The 19,950-nt window shown below is 44.4% G+C and overlaps 1 protein-coding gene across 6 annotated transcripts in view; it reads left to right on the top strand.

Moving 5' to 3' along the window:
- The first annotated feature begins 4,100 nt into the window (after positions 1–4,100).
- LOC132404568 (microtubule-associated protein 9-like) overlaps positions 4,101–19,950 on the top strand; it is a 226,389-nt gene continuing 210,539 nt past the window's right edge. For 5 of the 6 annotated variants that reach the window (XM_059988794.1, XM_059988793.1, XM_059988797.1 and 2 more), the window contains exon 1: positions 4,104–4,290. The gene's annotated coding sequence lies outside the window, so the exon portion shown is untranslated. Of the gene's footprint in view, positions 4,291–19,950 lie in introns of all 6 variants that reach the window. The other variant, XM_059988795.1, reaches the window with a different exon arrangement.

Genomic DNA, 19,950 nt, shown 5'->3' on the forward strand with positions numbered 1-19,950 from the left:
TTGGGGGGGGGGCGGGGTGAGGGTTGTCAGATGTGGACTTGCCCGAAACTAGTTATTCTCAATTAACTCTCGCTAGCTTTTACCTATTACTCTAATATTTTGCCCTGCTCCAACTTAATGCTGCAAGGTCTATCCCCCCACCAGTGCAAAAGTTGATTGTGCAAATGGCAACGAGAACATCAACCCCCACCACAGGCAAAAAATAGAATCGCATAATGGTAACAAGAAAGAATGAGAGTAAACACAGAATATAAAACACAAAATCAAAGGAGTCATATTCAGTTCAGCTCAATGTTCATTATATGCGGGCCATCTAGCCTAAAATAGCACCAGACAAAGGTGCGACCAAGATCTACAGTCTAATTCACAAACTGCAGACTCAGAACTTCAGTATCATCCTTTGACAGTATCAAACACACATAGGCACCTTCCTCTGGTAGCAGTATGCAAGAGACTGGTAGATGGTGCTGAACATTTGCTTGCCTTCTGGACTTACATCAATGATTTCCTTGACACTTTAATTGGTGTGATCAGTGAGAGATAGGATCTATCGCGGGCTTGCGGTCAATGAGAGATAGGGTCTATCGCGGGCTTGCTATCAGTGAGAGATAGGGTCTATCACAGGCTTGCGGTCAATGAGAGGGAGGGTCTATCACGGGCTTGCTATCAGTGACAGATAGGGTCTATCGCGGGCTTGCGGTCAATGAGAGGTAGGGTCTATGGCGGGCTTGTGATCAGTGACAGATAGGGTCTATCGCAGGCTTGCGCCCTGTCTCTAAGCTTCTTGGCTGGTTGCCTCCTTTAAACTTCTCAGAAACAGCAAAGCACCAGACAGCTCAATCAGCCCAAGAACACACCATCAAACAGTAGAAAACAGACTCCAACAGTACCAGAATCACCTTTGAAGAGAAAGATGTAAAAAAAAGTGAAAGAAACAGTTTCTGAAGGACTTTGACTATGGGAGCATTGTTCACTGGTGTCATCTTCTTGTTGGATGTGGGGTTTCGGTTCGAAACGTCAACAGTTCATTTCCCTCCATAGAGTCTGCCTGACCTGCTGCAGAGATCTCCCTTCATTGTGTGTGTTGATCCAGATTTCCAGCATCTACCGTTTCTCAAGCAACACTCATAAAATGCTGGAGGAACTCATCAGGCCAGGCAGCATCACTGGAAAAGTGTACGGTTGGGCTGAGAAAGGTGGGAGGTGGCATGGGGGGGAATGGGAGGTGGGAGGTGGGGGATGGGAATGGGGTGGGGGTGAGGGAGAATGGGGGGTGGGGGAGAATGGGAGGTGGGGATGGGAATGGGAGGTGGGAGTGGGGGAGAATGGATGGGAATGGGGGTGGGGGGGGGAGAATGGGAGGTGGGGATGGGAATGGGAGGTGGGGGTGGGGGAGAATGGGAGGTGTGGGCGGGGGTGGGATAGGGTTGTCAACTGTCCTGTATTAGTCGGGACAGTCCATATATTGGGCTAAATTGTTTTGTCCCATATTTGACTTCTACTACTCTGTAATCACCAGAAGGCACGCTTACAGACAGATCCTAGATCTGATACAATGGTGTGTGTGCATGTTGCATGTGCTGCTGACACCACACCCGAGCGATTCACCTGTCATCCAATCACAGGCCCCCTTATGCGCATCAGTTGTGTGCTACATTTTGCCAATTCCTGCCAAAAGAAAATGTTTCAGTAATATCTGGTGTTGTTCGGTCAGTTTGGCATGTGCCAATATGGATAAACCTCCAAAAACGAAAAGACTGCAGCTATAACAAGCAATGGGAAACAAAAAAGATGTGGGTTAAGCCCATCAGTGGTGACTCGATGTTGATGAAGGCCTCCTGTACTTTATGCCATCAGGAATTCTCAATTGGCCATGGAGGTGAGAAAGACCTAACTCAGCATGCTTCCGCAGAAGTGCACAAGAAGGCCACACTAGCTAAAGGTGCAAGCAATATTGGTGCATTCTTCGTGAAATCTATTGCGGAAAATGACAAAATCGTGGCAAGTGAAGCCCCGTATGTGTACCATATGGTTAAACACGGACTCAGCTACAACAGCACCAACTGTCTTGCTAAGTTCAACGGTGCTTTGTTTAATGACTCAAATGTTGTGAAGAAGATGCACTTAGGATGAACAAAAGCTGAGATGATTACAATGAATGTTTTAGGACCAAAGCCTGTGCGGGATATTATGGATGATCTATCCCCGATTGAAGAAGGTGAGCCCGTGGAGCCCACATATTTCTCAGTTGCCACCAATGCCTCAAACAAGGGAGATTGAAAAATGTTTCCAGTGTGCGCGAGATATTTCTCTATGTCTGATGGAGTGCAGTGTAAGTTACTTGAGTTTTATGAAGACAGTGATGTAACTGCAAATGGCATACATCAAGCTCTGGTGAGCTGACTGGAAAAGTATGAACTGGATATTTATCATGTCACAGCCTATGCAGCAGATAATGCCAATGTAAACTTTGGAAAACACCACTCATTTTACTAATTATTGAGCAGTGCCAACAATTGCATTCTGAAAGCTAATTGCCCAGCTCACATAGCTCATAACGCCTGCAAGCACGTCTGTGAACAGCTGTCAATGGATATCGAGGCAATTGTTCTAAAGGTCTATAGCCACTTCTCAATATCTGCTTCCCGAAGAGAGGAACTGCGTTCATTTTTTGCCTTTGTTGACATTGAGTGGCGTGAAATTCTGCGTCATGTTTGCACACGATGGCACTCTCTTCATCCAGCTGTCGAACGTCTCCTGCAAAGTTGGCCAGCTCTCACGTCATACTTCAGGTGCCTTGAGATCTGTCCTGTGGCACTGGAGGGTTTTTGAGGATGAAGAAAAAACTGGAGCTACTGAGATTTATCTGTGTTTTTTCCACAATGTGTGGTGTGTTTTTGACCAACTCGCATAAAAGCTGGAGGAAATAAAACTCTGCATCACAGATGTTTACGAGGAAGTCCGAAAGATCAAAATAAAGATGCTTCAGTGGAAACAGGAGAGCTTTTTTGGATACTAGACCAGGTAGCTAATGGACAAACAAGTGCCAGCACAAAGGTCCAAGCAGCAACAGGACTTTGTGAAGTTTTATGACTCTGTCATTACATATATTGACAAGTGGTTTGATTTCTCTCCAGAAAATGTAATGATGAAACTGAAACTGATTGGCCTCTATGAGAAGCTCTCCTTCACTGACCTGGAGCAGGTGGTGGCTGCCTTCAAAATGACAGAGACAGTCAATATGGACAAACTCTATGAAGAGTTTTGTGCTAGCCGAGAGGAAATACAGAAAGCCAGACAGGATACCGCAAAATCCACCAGTGAAAAGTGGGTGGCAGTTTTCCAAAACATAGGGAAAGCCAACTTGATCAACATGTTCAGGATTGTCTCATTTGTCCTCAGTGTGCCAGGCTCAAATGCCTTAGTAGAAGAGGATCTTCTCTCTGATGACCATTAAATGGTCAGACTCAAGAAACAGATGCAGCACAGAGCTGATCAAAAACGAACTTCAAATATCTGTGAACTGTGACTTGTCCATGTAAGGACTTCTCTCTAGCTGTGCAAAAGGACAAAGGACTGCTTGAATCAGTCAAGAGCAGCAAGAAACATCCATGGAAAAAGTAGACTTGGTGAGTTCCCCCCCCCCCTTCCTCTTTTGCAGTGATTAAATGTCTACTCTATAAGCACCTTCAATAAGGGTTATTGGTGTTATTTCATGTCTGACTGGTAGACAGATTATGCTCTGTATTATGCTTTGTTATTATTTGGTGTTACATTTCACATATAACACTGAAGGTATGTATATATGGTTCATATATTGGATTTGTTCACCTCTTCAGGGTTGTTTTTTTCTCTCTTTTGAAAAAGATCCCTGTTACCATCTGCTAGCTGCCAGCTCCCTCAGTCACTTCATCCCGGGCCTACACCATACCCACTGCCGCGGAACGCCACCTTTTGTCCGGTATTTGGGAGTGAGAAAGCTGGGTGCGGGGAATGGGAAGACGAGGGCGCTGCAGATGGAGTACATCGTGAGACCAACTGCAGCTCTTTCACAGCACCGGCTTTTGTTTCGTTTCTCGTTCCCTAGTTACCCAAGAGGCGCGACCCGATTGGTGTTGGTGAAATTAATGTGTTGTGCAGGTTGATTCATTAATCCTGTGTGTTGATATGAGGGAATAACGTTTCGCCGTGGATTACTGCTGCCTGCCGGTAGACCCTTAGATTCTCCATATAATTCTAAAGGAAAAACAGGCCATTGTGGCTTATTGTTCGAATGTAAGCACACCAGAGGTAAGTACGTGCTATTAGGATACTATTTTAAAGAAAGAAAACGCTGGCTTCATAAAGTAATATGTTTGGCTGGGATCGTGCCTCACCTCCGTAGGAGTCTGCGGAGATTCGGCATGACATCTAAAACTTTGACAAATATCTCTAAATGTCTAATGGCTGCATCACAGTCTCGTGTGGGAACACCAATGTTCTTGAACGGAAAATCGTAAAAAAGGTAGTGGATTCGGCCCGTTACATCACAAGTAATACACTCACAGCGCATGAAAACAGCATCCATCGTTAGATCCCCACCACCGAGGTCATGCTCTGGTCTCGCTGCTCCCAACAGGTAGAAGGTACAAGAGCCTCGGGACTCACAACACCAGGTTCAAGAACAGTAACTTCTCCACAACCATCATGCTCTTGGACAAAAAAGATAATTATATTCTCTTGCCCATCCAGACGTTCCCACAACCAATGAACACACACAAAATGCTGGAGGAACTCAGCAGGCCAGGCAGCATCACTGGTAAAGAGTACAGACGACATTTGAGGCTGAGGCCCTTCAGCAGGACTGGAGAAAAATGATGAGGAGTAGAGTTAAAAGGTGGGGGAGGGGAGGTAGAAGCACAGGGTGAGAAGTAAAAGTGGGAGGGGGAGGTGAAGTAACAAGCTGGAAAGTTGATTGGTGAACGATACAGGGCTGGAGAAGGGGTCTGAAGGCCATGGAAGATAGAAAAGGGGGGACGAACACCAGAGGGAGGCGACAGGCAGGTAAAAAGGTAAGGTGAGAGAGGGAAAAAGGGGTTGGAGAATGGTGAAGGTGGGGGGGGGGCATTACTGGAAGTTTGAGAAATTGATGTTCATGCCATCAGGTTGGAATGTAAGGTGTTCCTCCAACCCGAGTGGCTATTGGCCTCTTTTCCTATGCTACATCGACAACACCCATGCAGAACTCATCAACTTCATCCTCTTTACCTCCAACTTCCACTGTGCCCTCAAATTTATCTGGTCCATTTCCAACACCTCCTTCCCATTCTCGATCTTTCTGGAGACAGCTTATCTACTGATGTCTATTATAAACACATGCACTCACAGCTACCTGGACTATACCTCTTCCCACCCTGTCACTTGTAAAAACACCATCGCCTTCTCTCAATTCCTCCACCTCCACCTCATCTGCTCACAGGATGACGCTTTTCATTCCAGAATGAAGGAGGTGTCCTCCTTGAAAGAAAGGGGTTTTTCTTCCTCCACCAACAACACTGACTTCAACTGCATCTTTTCCATTTCACGCACATCTGCTGTCACCCCATCTTTCTGCTGGAAATGTTGACTGTACTCTTTTCCATAGATGCTGCCTGGCCTGCTGAGTTCCTCCAACATTTTGTGTGGCTCAGATTTCCAGCAACTGCAGATTTTCTCTTATTTGTTTTTGGCCCACAACCAATGATCTCACTTTGAACTTTATCATGTTTCATGTTCTCGTTATTCATTACAATTTATTTATATTTTCATTTGCACAGTTTCTTGTCTTTTGCACTGTAGTTGATCTTTCATTCATCCTTTTATAGTTACTCTTATGTAGATTTGCTGAGTTTGTCCATAATGTTGTTTAGATTAGCTTTAATTGTCACTTGTTAATCAAAACATACAGTGAAATGTGACATTTTAATCAAATCAGTGAGGATTGTCTCCATGCTTCTGGTGCCAACATAGCATATCCACAACTCACTAACCCTAACCCAACCCAAATGTCTTTGGAAAGTGGGAGGGAACCAGAGCACTGGGAAGAAACTCACAGCTGAAAAGGGTGCAGAAAAGATATAAAAAGTTACCGGGATTGGAGGGCTTAAGTTTTAAGGAGAAAGTAGATGAGCTGGGGTTTTTGCCCTGGGATGTAGGAAGCTGAGGGCTGGCCTTACAGAGATTTATAGGTGTTTATAGTTTTTCTCCCATGGTAAGAGGGTCTAAAAGGATTTGAGAGGCTGCTTTTTCCAGATACATAGAAGTGGTGGAGGTGTGTATAATCACCATGTTCTCTACATGGATAGAGAAGGTTTTTAGGGATATGGACCAAAGGGCTCTATTTGATAATTTGGTTAGCATGAACAAATTGGGTTGAAGTCATTTTCTATTACCTCTGTAGATGGCCATAGATTTATTGAGTTATGCAGTACGGAGACAAGAGCTAGAAAAACCCAACAAACCTGAATCTAATGAATGTTGAAGGCATATAAAAATATTCCTATATTTATCAATCATCTGAGGAAGTTCTGCACAATCTGAGTGAGATATGGAAGTCAGTCAATTGACAAAGAAGATGAGGTGACTTTAGTAGAAAACCTCAAATCCATCTGAGATGCACATATGTAATTAATTGCTCAATTTCCTACAGTCTGACCTCAGTGCATGATAACCACAGGGGTTGGTGTTGGGACTGCTTCTTTTTATGCTATATATCAATGACTTAGATAATGGCTTTGTTGTCAGGTTTGCAGATGATATGAAGATAGGTGGAGGGGCAGATGCTGTTGAGGAAATAGGTAGGATGCAGAAGGACTTAGATTAGGAGAATGGGCAAGAAAGTGGCGAATGAAATACATTGTTGGAAAATGCATAGTTATGCACTTTGGCAGTAGAAATTAATGTACAGACTATTTCTTAACAGGGAGACAATCCAAACATCTGAGATGGAAAGGGATTTGGGAGGCCTTATTCGGATAGAGTTGGTGGTGAGGAAGTCAGATACAATGTTAGTTGTATTTCGGGTGGCCTAGAATACAAGTGCTGGGATGTGATGCTGAGGCTATATAAAGCATGGGTGAGGCCTCACCTTGAGTATTGTGAACAGTTTCGGGCTCCTCATCTAAGAAAAGATATGCTGGCATTGGAGAGGGTTCAGAGGAGGCTCACAAGGATGATTCCAGGAATGAAAGGGTTATTGTACGAGGAATGTTTGATGGCACTGGGTCACTGGAATTTAGAATTTAGAAGGATGATGGGGGGGGGGGTGGAAATCACGTTGAAACTTTTTGAATGTTGAAAAGGCCTACAGAAGATGCCTACTGGTTGTTGATAGAATAACAGCTTTTTGTAGCTGCTGCTTTGCTGTTTTCAACCTGTTTTTAAATTTTGCTTTTAAACGTAAAACTGTTTTAATATGAGGGCTGCCAAAAGTACTAAGAAAGAAGAGGACCCCCCTGTAACGTTGGAATCTATTATGAAGTTGCTTCGGAAACACAAAAAAGAATTCTCTGAGGAATTCCAGCAGAAGTTCCAGCAACTCAGCTCTGAAATTAAACAAATTAATGTAAAATTTGACTCTATTCAAAAAACCTTAAGTGAACATGATAAACGATTACAGGAGAATGAAGATACTCTGACGATTTTGGACGCAAAAATTGAAGACCTGCAAACACTTTGTGAAAAACAGTCAAAATCTAATGAAAAATTAAGATAGAAGATTATTGACTTAGAAAAAAGAAGTAGAAGAAATAATCTATGAATTCTGGGTCTTGAAGAGTTAATGGAAGGTAATCAGCCTACGGAACTCTTTGCAAACTAATTGCCTAAATTATTCCCTAAGATTTTAAAAGCTCCACCTAAGATTGACCGAGCTCCCATGCCCAACTTGCTGTAGGAGAGAGGGTGATAGTCTGTTTTTATGATTTTCAAACAAAATAACTTTTAATTTGTGAATCCTGCCGAAGGGGTATGATTGATTACAACGGTCAGACGGTCAGAATTGTCGATGATTATTCACCTGAGGTGATGAATGAGCGCTTCAAGTTTAAAAAGGTTATGTCGGAACTGTATAACAAAGGTTTCTAAGCCATCTTTCCATTACCCTGCTGGGCTCAGAATTATCTTGAGGGATGGTTCTCGGAAATGGCTTTGTTTGACTCAGGAAGCCCAAGAATTTTAGGTGCAGAAGTCTGACTGTTTAATATCTTTCTACATGAATAATTGCTTTTTTTACTTTTGATATATTTTGATATGAATTGCTTTTGTAGCTAACTCTCTTCTTGAACTCTTTAATGCTTTACTTAGAAAATAAGATTTTAATGTGTTAATACCTTGTGTGTTAATATGTTTTGAATTTTGATATGTTTTAAAAAAATATATTATACTTTTTTGGAGGTTTTTTTCCTTTCAATAGGGTCTAGTTAGGCTTTTTCTTTTATTTAATCTAGTTGGAACGGCGCTAACCTTGAAAATTTATTTGGAGCTAAACCAGTAGGGTTTTTTTGGGAGAGTAGTGTCAATCAGTTTAGCTGTCGACTGTCTATTGGTCGACTTTCTGACTTTGGGAGGTGGGTGGGGGTTGGGTGTTTTAACCATATAACATATAACCATATAACAATCACAGCACGGAAACAGGCCATCTCGGCCCTCCTAGTCCGTGCCGAACTCTTAATCTCACGTTGTCCCACCTACCCGCACTCAGCCCATAACCCTCCACTCCTTTCCTGTCCATATACCTATCCAATTTTACCTTAAATGACACAACTGAACTGGCCTCTACTACTTCTACAGGAAGCTCATTCCACACAGCTATCACTCTCTGAGTAAAGAAATACTCCCTCGTGTTTCCCTTAAACTTCTGCCCCCTAACTCTCAAATCATGTCCTCTCGTTTGAATCTCCCCTGCTCTCAATGGAAACAGCCTATTCACGTCAACTCTATCTATCCCTCTCAAAATTTTAAATACCTCGATCAAATCCCCCCTCAACCTTCTACACTCCAATGAATAGAAACCTAACTTGTGCAACCTTTCTCTGTAACTTAAGTGCTGAAACCCAGGTAACATCCTAGTAAATCGTCTCTGCACTCTCTCTAATTTATTGATATCTTTCCTATAATTCAGTGACCAGAACTGCACACAATATTCTAAATTTGGCCTTACCAATGCCTTGTACAATTTTAACATTACATTCCAACTTCTGTACTCAATGCTTTGATTTATAAAGGCCAGCATTCCAAAAGCCTTCTTCACCACCCTATCTACATGAGACTCCACCTTCAGGGAACTATGCACTGTTATTCCTAGATCTCCCTGTTCCTCTGCATTCCTCAATGCCCTACCATTTACCCTGTATGTTCTATTTGGATTATTCCTGCCAAAATGTAGAACCTCACACTTCTCAGCATTAAACTCCATCTGCCAACGTTCAGCCCATTCTTCTAACTGGCATAAATCTCCCTGCAAGCTTTGAAAACCCACCTCATTATCCACAACACCTCCTACCTTAGTATCATTGGCATACTTACTAATCCAATTTACCACCCCATCATCCAGATCATTTATGTTTTCTTTTCTGGGAGCTAGTTTGGTCTCTTAGCCACATCTGTTGCCTGGTTACTTTATCTCAAAGGTAATTGTTTGGATTTAATATACATTTCAGTGGTTAGTATTCTAACCTTTCTTTTAAGTAGTATTAAAAATGGATCATACTATTAATTTATTTAGTTTTAATGGTAAAGGATTAAACCGCCCCGTGAATCGGAGTAAGATATTTTATAAAATATCTTACTATATTAAAAAACTTAAGGTCCCAATTTTTTTTTACAAGAAACTCACATTCGTAAATGTGATAATTTACGCCTCTTCAGTGTTGGCGCGCGTGGCCAAGTGGATAAACCATCGGTCTAGTGATCTGAAGGTCACTGGTTCGAGCCTCAGCTGAAGTAGCATGTTTGTGTCCTTGAGCAAGGAAACTGCTCTGCGACGACACCGGTGCCAAGCTGCTTGGGTCTTAGTGCCCTTCCCTTGGACAACATCGGTGGCGTGGAGAGGGGAAGGCTTGCAGCTTGGGCAACTGCTGGTCTCCCATACAGCCCTGTCCAGGCATGCGCCCTGGAAAATCTTCCAAGGTGTAAATCCATGGTCTCACAAGACTAACGGATGCCTATTAGTCGTTGGAAAGGAGGACCCATTCCTCCTTTCAGGCTAAGTCTAGGGGTGTTTCGATTTTTATGGATAATACAGTTTCTTTTGTTCAACATAAGGTAGTGTCTGATACCAATGGGCATTTTGTTATAGTATCAGGAAAATTTGTATGCCCTGAATATAGATGATCCAGGGTTTTTTGAGCAATTTTTTTTTGCTTCTATCTGATTTAAGTCTTTACTCTTGGCCTTGGGTGGAGATTTTAATTGTTAACTTGACCCAGTTTTAGATCGATCATCTTCTAATAAATCAGCCTAGTTTAATTAATCTTTTCTAATGAAATATGATATTGTTGATGTCTGGTGTTTCTTACATCCAATAGATAAGGAGTATTCATTTTTTTCCTACATCCGTCATACGTATTCCAGGATTGATTATTTTTTTTATTGACAGCCAATTAATTCCATTAGTTCGATCCTGTGAATATAAAGAGATCGCTGTTTCAGATCATGCTCCTGTGTTTTTATCTTTAAATATTCCTGTTTCCAAATAAACAGATTTTGGTGTTTTAACCCAACTTTGCTATCAGGTAAGGATTTTTTTAAACTTTTGGAGAGACAAATTATTTTTGAGGAGAATATGTGGGAAGAGACTTCTAGTCATTATATGGGATGCCTTTAAGGCTTATATTAGAGGTCAAACTATTTCTTATACTGCAAATATTAAGAAAAAAGCTAACAGAGAATTGAACCAGCTAATCAGTTGAAACAATTAGATAAAAAGTATGCCATGACTCCAGAACCTGCTTTATATAAAAGACGTGTTGAAATTAAAACCATATATGATCTTCTTTTAACATATCCAATTGAAACTGAACTCCTTAAAGATCAAAGTTAATTTTAGACATACAAACAAGCTGGATGAACTCAGTAGGTCGGGTAGAATCCGTTGAAACGAGCAGTCAACATTTCGGGTCGAGACCCTTCATCAGGACTAAAGGAGGGGGCAGGGGCCCTATAAAAAAGGTGGGGGGGAGGATGGAAAACCAATCAGAGGAAAGATCAAGGGGTGGGGGAGGGGAAGCAGGGAGGGGATAGGCAGGAGAGGTGAAGAAGGAATCTAAGGGGAAAGCACTATGGGTAGTAGAAGAAGGCAGAGTCATGAGAGGTGATAGGCAGCTAGAAGAGGAGACAGAGTGAAGGTGGGATGGGGGAAGGGAAATGGAGGGAATTGCCGGAAGTTGGAGAATTCGATGTTCATACCAAGGGGCTGGAGACTACCCAGACGGTATATGAGATGTTGTTCCTCCAACTGAAGTTTAGCCTCATCATGGCAGTAGAGGAGGCCATGTATGGACATATCTGAATGGGAATGTGAAGGAGAGTTGAATTGAGTGGCAACCGGGAGATCCTGTCTGTTGTGGCAGATGGAGCGTAGGTGTTCGATGAAGCGGTTCCCCAATCTGCGTCGGGTTTCGCCGATGTAGAGGAGGCCGTACCGGGAGCACCGAATGCAATAGATTACCCCAACAGACTCACAAGTGAAGTATTGACTCACTTGGAAGGACTGTTTGGGGCCCTGAATGGTGGTAAGAGATGAGGTATAGGGACAGGTGTAGCACTTACCCTTGCAGGGATAAGTACCAGGTGGGAGATCTGTGGGGAGGGACGTGTGGACCAGGCAGTCACGGAGGGAACAATCCCTGCGAAAAGCAGAGAGGGGTAAAGAGGGAAGGATGTCCTTAGCGGTGGGGTCCTGTTGAAGGTGGCGGAATTTGGGGAGGATAATATGCTGGATCCGGAGGCTGGTGGGGTGAAAGGTGAGGACAAGGGGGACACGGTCCCTGTTGTGGTGATGGGAGGATGGGGTGAGGGCTGAAGTGCAGGAAGTGGAGGAGATGCGGGTGAGGACATCATTGATGACGGCGGAAGGGAAACCATGATTCTTAAAAAAAAAAGAGGACATCTGGGATGTCCTGGAATGGAAAGTCTCATCCTTGGAGCAGATGCGGTGGAGATGGAGGAACTGGGAATAGTGAATAGAATTTTTGCATTTGGCAGGGTGGGAAGAGGTATAATCAAGGTAGTTATGGGAGTCAGTGGGTTTATAGAAGATGTCAGTGGACAGTCTATCTCCAGAGATGGAGACAGTGAGATCGAGAAAAAGAGAGAGAAGTGTCCAAGATGGACCAAGTGAATTTGAGGGCTGGGTGAAAGTTAGAGGCAAAGTCAATGAAATTGACGAGCTCAGCATGGGTGCAGGAAGCAGCACCAATGTAGTCATCAATGTATCGAAGGAAAAGTTGGGGAGCAGTACCAGTATGGATTTGGATTTGGACTGTTCCACATAACCCACGAAGAGGCAGGCATAGCTAGGGCCCATGCGAGTACCCATAGCTACACCCTTTGTCTGGAGAAAGTGGGAAGAACTGAAAGAGAAGTTATTAAGAGTGAGTACCAGTCCCGCCAACCAGAGGAGTGTGGTAGTGTTGGGGAACTGGTTAGGTCTATTGTCCAGAAAGTAACGGAGGGCTTTGAGGCCTTCTGGATGGGGAATTGAAGTGTATAAGGATTGGACATCCATTGTGAAAATGAAGCGGTCGGGACCACCGGGGAACTGGAAGTTATTTGAAGAGGTGGAGGGCATGGGATATATCCCGGATGTAGATGGGGAGGGTCTGAACTATGGGTGACAAAATGGAGTCGAGATAGTCAGATACAAGTTCGGTGGGACAGGAGCAGGCCGAAACTATAGACCTACTGGGACAGTCAGGCTTATGGATCTTGGGGAGGAGGTAAAAGCGAGCGGTGTGGGAATTATGAGTTTTTTGGCTGAGGATGGAAGGTCTCCGGAGTTGATAAGGGCAGTGATGGTACAGGAGACAATGGTTTGATGTTTTTTGGTTGGGTCCTGTTCCAGGGGTAAGTAAGAGGAGGTGTAAGAGAGCTGCCGTTTGGCCTCACTGAGGTAGAAGTCCGTCCACATGACGGCTAGGGCACCACCTTTGTCTGCAGGTTTGATGGTGAGGTTAGGATTAGTGTGGAGAGAGTGGAGGGCAGTGAGTTCAGAGGGAGTGAGGTTGGAACAGGAGAGAGGAGTGGTGAAGTTGAGACGGTTGATGTCTCGGTGATAGTTGGAGATGAAACGATCGAGTCCAGGTAGAAGGCCCGGTGGGGGTGTCCAGGAGGAGGAGGAGGGCTGAAGATGGAAGAAGGTGGGTCATCAATAGGGGGAGGGGAATCCTTGTTAAAGTAGTAGGCTCGGAGATGTAGGTGACAGAAGAAGAGTTCAGCGTCATGCTGGGCAAGGATCTCACTGAGGTGTGGATGGAGGGAGACAAAAGTGAGGCCCTTGCTAAGCACAGAACGCTCTGCTTCAGAGAGGGGAAGGTCAGAGGGGATGGTGAAAACATGGCAAGGGTTGGGGCTGGGGTCAGAGGAGGGTAAAGAGTGGGAGGTCTCAGGAGGAAGGGGGGGTTGGGATGTTCATGGAGAGCGGGCTGAGGAGAGGTTGGGGAATCAGAGGAATGGAGGGAAGGTTGGGAGTCGTGGGGAGGATGGGGGTAGTAGAGGAATAAGATGAGCAGTAGGATCCAGCGGCAGTAAGAGCAGTCCCGGTCTGGATAGGGTCAGGATCTCAGTCCGAGCTGGATCTAGAGTTATGGGTGTTGGAGTCTATGGCCTGCAGGGCGCCAGAACTGAGGTCCGAATCAGAAGCGGGTGAGTCCTTGGCGTGCTGGGGGCTGATGCCCATGTGCTCATCTGCAGTGTACTTTGTGTTTACTATTCATTACTCCACTGCGAAGTCGCTTCAAGGTATGCCTACCTTGAAGAAGTTTAAATCTTCTCTTCGATGGGAGTTCAGTGAGACCCTTTCTCACTGATCACCCTCTGTGATCTCCACCTTTCTTTGACTCTTTGATCATGTCTTGACGCAGACGTGGTATCACAGCCACGTCTCGTTTTTAGGAACGTGTCTCTGCAGCCGTCTCGTACCGCAGGGATTTCAGCTCCGATTCCAGGCCTCCCAGTTCGAGCTCGGCGAGGATCCCTGGTAACGCCGTTTTATTGACTGTTTCTCCCCCCCGCTGCTCACGCCAGATTCTCTGAGCCACGCTCACTTCCATGTGGAGATACCTACAGATCCTGTCTCTCTCTCTCTCTGCCACCATTGCGGGCCTTGCTCTCCACCGTCTGCCATGGACCTCTCCTAAACTTCATTCTCCGCTGGATTCATGCCTCCAACCGCCGTTACTTCTCCTTCCTCGCATCCAAGAAGGATCACAAGCTCTCCCGCCTGCCCGTGTCCGGGAGGCTGTGGTTCCAGTCGGGGTTAGAGTCTGCGGCGGATGGGTCTTCGGCCTGCCGGCCTCAAAACCCTCCGCTACTTTCTGGACAATAGACCTAACCAGTTCCCCAACACCACCACACTCCTCCGGTTGGCAGAACTGGTACTCACACTTAATAATTTCTCTTTCAGCTCTTCCCACTTTCTCCAGACAAAGGGTGTAGCTATGGGTACTCGCATGGGCCCCAGCTATGCCTGCCTCTTCTTGGGTTATGTGGAACAGTCCAAATCCAAATCCATACTGGTACTGCCCCCCAACATTTCCTTCGATACATTGATGACTACATTGGTGCTGCTTCCTGCACCCATGCTGAGCTCGTCAATTTCATTGACTTTGCCTCTAACTTTCACCCAGCCCTCAAATTCACTTGGTCCATCTCGGACACTTCTCTCCCTTTTTCTCGATCTCTTGGCCTCCATCTCTGGAGATAGACTGTCTACTGACATCTTCTATAAACCCACTGACTCCCATAACTACCTTGATTATACCTCTTCCCACCCTGCCAAATGCAAAAATAGTCCCATAGTGCTTTCCCCTTAGATTCCTTCTTCACCTCTCCTGCCTATCCCCTCCCTGCTTCCCCTCCCCCACCCCTTGATCTTTCCTCTGATTGGTTTTCCACCCTCTCCCCCACCTTCTTTATAGGGCCCCTGCCCCCTCCTTCTTTAGTCCTGACGAAGGGTCACGACCCGAAACGTTGACTGCTCTTTTCAACGGATGCTGCCTGACCTGCTAAGTTTATCCAGTTTGTTTGTACGTCTTGATTTGACCACAGCATCTGCAGTGTACTTTGTGTTTAGAAGTCAATTTTATATTCATGGAGACAAAACGGGTAAATTATTGGCTAACCAGTTAAAAACCTTTATAGTTAAATGGCAAATTAATGAAATCTGTAAAGCTAATGGCCATTCAGAACTGACCATTTAGAAATAAATGATACCTTTAGAGAATTTTACTCTAAACTTTATAGTTCTGATTCTCCTAAAGAGATAATACTGTTATGAATAATTTCTTAGATCAATTAAACATCCCTACACTTGAGAATCTCCTCTATTCTCAAAGGAAAAAGCCTATCCATGTCAACTCTATCTATCCCCCTCATAATTTTAAATACCTCTATCAAGTCCCCCTTCAACCTTCTATGCTCCAAAGAACAAAGACCTAACTTGTTCAATTTTTCCCTGTAACTTGGGTGCTGAAACACAGGTAACATTCTAGTAAATCTTCTCTGTACTCTCTCTAATTTGTTGGCATCTTTCCTATAATTTTGTGACCAGAACTGTACACAATACTCCAAATTCGGCTTTACCAATGCCTTGTACAATTTTAACATTACATCCCAACTCCTATACTCAATGCTCTGATTTATAAAGGCCAACATACCAAAAGCTTTCTTCACCACCCTATCCACATGAGATTCCACCTTCAGGGAACTATGCACCATTATTCCTAGATTACTCTGTTCTAATGCATTCCTCAATGCCCTACCATTTACCATGTATGTCCTATTTGGATTATTCCTACCAAAATGTAGCACCTCGCACTTATCAGCATTAAACTCCATCTGCCATCGTTCAGCCCACTCTTCTAACTGGCCTAAATCTCTCTGCAAACTTTGAAAACCTACTTCATTATCCACCACGCCACCTACCTTAGTATCATCTGCATACTTACTGATCCAATTTACCACCCCATCGTCCAGATCAGTAATGTATATGACAAATAATTATATGTATATAATTAATTTTGATCACTTTGTAGAGTAGTGTTCACCAACCTTTTTAAGCCCAAGATCCTTTACCTCGGCCATGATCAAAGGCGAGATTGACCCCCAGATTGATTAGTTACATGCATGTGCAATGGGGCAGAAGAGACCGAAAGTAAAAGTCCACAACCCGGAAGCAGAAATAATGTATAAACACCAGGGGTACACACCCTTTTTTGCACCGCGGACTAGTTTAATATTGACAATATCCTTGCCGACTGGCCGATTGGGGGGGTGGGGTAGTGTTAAACATGACGGGAATACAGTACAGCGATACTCGAAGCAGGTTCCTTATGCCCAGTCTATTCTGCAATGTAGTTTTAGTGGCTCTTGGCACTTAGCTTCTGTCCTGCTTGCCTACGTTTTTTTGCTCAAAAAACTCAGTGGGTTTGTCTTTAAGTGCGGGGTGCTTAGACTCAGGGTACCAAAGCAGTTTTGAGGGCTTCATTGCCTCATTAGACAGCCTCTGCCCGCCACCAGACACCTTAGTCAGGTGTGGCTGGTCATGGGTGGGGTGAGAGGACAAGGTCAGGGCCGGAGGTCTCCGTACCGAGGCCACGGTGGTTCCAGTCCGGAGAGAGCTACCGAGCGAGGAGTGTGACAGGGCCACCCCCCCTTGTAGGGTCTATCGGCCAAAAGAAGTTTGTTTCAGTAGATCGCAGCGTGGTAGCTGCTCTGATATTTAAGGAACCCTGAGCTGGAATTAGATGGTCAGCGAATATTTTAGCACTGGGTACCCCACGAACATTCAGTATGGTGAACAGGTTTAGAGGTGGTGCCATCTGTCCATGCCCCGGGCCAGTAGCAACGGCACTTCCCGCCAGCCGCGCTCCGGGCCAGTAGCATCGGCAGTTCTTGCCAGCCGCCGGAGGTGAACCAGTGATCCCTGGCGCGAGAGTATCACTGCATTTGGGTGACTGATGATCTCGCGTGGGTTCAAGTTCAACAGTGGGCGAGACATGGAATAAGGGAAGGTGCAGCTGACTCATATTGGACTTCATCCAAGATGGCAGCATGACGCAGCTTGCAGCGGCCACTCCGGAACTGATTATCTGTTATTTGTGAAGTGGGGTGCCGTGCGCAATCATAGTCGATTGCAAACGGAGATGGGAGTACGGAGAAACATCGGGAAATTCCAGGAAGTCTTTCTTCGTTGATGCTGCTGCTGTGAGGTCCGGGACTCTGCTGGGAAGAACAGGCCCCCAGTCTTCGGGGTCGTGATGCTGATGGCCGCTGGCAGGGCTGTCTTAATACGCTCGGCAGAGGGTGGTGCTAGGAGAAGCTGTGCCAGAGGGGATGGTCATGGGAGGTTCGACGGACTCGGAGTCCTTTCGACGGACTCGGGTCGCTTTCGGTGTGTGCTGCGTCTGCGAGGCTGGTTTCGACAGAGCTTCCGTTGTGTGCTGCGTCTGCGAGGCTGAGTCGGGCAGCGCCTTGGAAGTCCATAGCGGGGGCACTCACTTCTGCCGCCAGCATGGTATGGCGAGTCTGTTGGGACCCTGAGGACTTGTGGAAACTGTGGTGATTTCTGTTAAACTTACAGTCCTTTAACATCTTGGACTATTTTTACTGTGCCCATAATCTTTTTTTAAATCAATTATGCTATTGTTTGCACTGTTGTAACTATATATCGTAATTATGTGGTTTTGTGCAGGTCTTGTTTTTGATCTTGTTTTTGTCTGGTGGATTTGGAGCTCCTTTCCGGGGAACACTAGACGGTAGCGTGATATTAATACGCAGCAGCCTCTCCGGACTCTGGATTGGGGTTTGCCAAACGTTACGTGGATTTTCTGGTGTAGTCTGTTTTGTCATATGCTTTTGTGATATCATTCTGAGGGAACGTTGTCTCATTTTTTAACTGCATTGCATTTGTGGTTTCTAAATGACAATAAACTGAATCTGAATTGTTTCCTTGGTTGGGGACCACTGAAGTACACTGTGTAAACGCAAAGTACACTGCAGATGCTGTGGTCAAATCGACACGTACAAACAAGCTGGATGAACTCAGCAGTCAGCAGGTTGACTGCTCATTTCAATGGATGCTGCCCGACCTGCTGAGTTCATCCAGCTTGTTTGTACATGTTGATTTATACTGTGTAGTGCGGGGAGCTACACGCATGCGCACTGAGCAGAAAGAACGGAACTGAAACCCTGCAACCCGGAAACAATCTCTCAACAGTATTTGTGTATTTATATTTTTTCCAGGATCTACTGGGGAAGTCTCAAAGATCGACCAGTAGATCGTGATTGACAGGTTGGCGACCACTGTTGTGGAGGTTAATTTTCACTTTGACACAAAAGAGTCTTTGTCTGCTGATCAGTGTCAAAAAGCCGAATTAAATCCACTGTGACTCAATGTTGTAAAATAATAAAAATGAAAACTTCCAAGGGGGTTGAATACTTTTGATAGGCACTGTACATTCTAAAATCAGGAAATGCTGGTAGTACTTTTGGCAGTTGAAGCAGCACCGTACAGACAAAAGCAGTTGATGCTTTGGGTAAAGAATAAGAAGGGTCGTCATCAGAATTGGGAAGCTGTGAAAGCAAGCGTGTTTTAATTACGGTAGATTGGAGGGTGAAAGAAGATGGAATTTATATGAATGTAAACCAAAGTTGCCATGGTTAAATATACTTTAGAACTGGCAGTTGGAGATGGAAGAGAAAAAAAATGAAACGGAAAGATACAGCTACATTTGTGGAGAGAAATGGAAGGAGTGGGATGACTTACCAATAATTATTAAATTCAATATGAAGACCAGGTTGATTCTCCAAACCCAGATGAAAAATGAAGTGTTGTTCTTCAAGCTTGTATAGGGCAGTGTTGGAACAATGTAGAAGCTGTTGGTAGGTCAGAGTGTCAATTGGACAGAAAATTAGGAGATAAATCTCTTGGCAGGTAACCGAGAGCTTGGTCTCTTCTTTCTGCCTTCTCTTCATATCTGCCTACTTCCCCTTGAATATATTTGATCACTTGGTCTCCTCTGTGCTCTGTGGTTGAGAATTCCTCAGGTTTGCCAATAAAAAATGTTCTGATTTCAGTACTACATTAAATGTTCCATATCCTGAGTCAGCGACTTTTGATTCTGAATTTTTCAGCCGCCAGAAACCAGACAGAGGACTGCATCCTCAGTCTAGTTATTGTTTTTTTTATTATTGGTCTCTATGAAATTCTTTCTCATTTTCCAAACTCCTGTAAATAAAGTCCTTATTTGCCAAAAGCCTGATCTGCTCTGTAAGTAATTTTTCTAGTAACCCTTCAAAGCATTCTCTTCATGGGAAGAATATACCTCATTAGATAAGGAGACCCAAACTGTATGCAAATCTTCAAAGTGAATTTCACCTAAGCCCTATTTTGCTCCTATACTCAAATCTCCTTCAAGGAAGTTTGGAGCTCCACCTTCAAATGTGTATAATTGCAAGAACCATCAGCATATTTCAGTTTAACTACTAAATATTTGAATAGCTCTTGTCTTGGCAAATATTTAGACCATAAGATATAGGAACAGAATTAGACAATTTGGCCCATCGAATCTGCTTCGCCATTTCTTCATGGCTGATCTAATTTTCCTTTCAGCCCTCGTCTCCTGCTTTCTCCGCAGCTGCCTGTGGCAAAGAATTCCGCAGATTCACTAGTCTCTGGCTAACAAAATTTCTTCTCACTTCTGTTCTAAAAGG

This window comes from Hypanus sabinus, chromosome 14 (genome assembly GCF_030144855.1).
Source record: "Hypanus sabinus isolate sHypSab1 chromosome 14, sHypSab1.hap1, whole genome shotgun sequence".
Classification (NCBI taxonomy): Eukaryota; Metazoa; Chordata; class Chondrichthyes; order Myliobatiformes; family Dasyatidae; genus Hypanus; species Hypanus sabinus.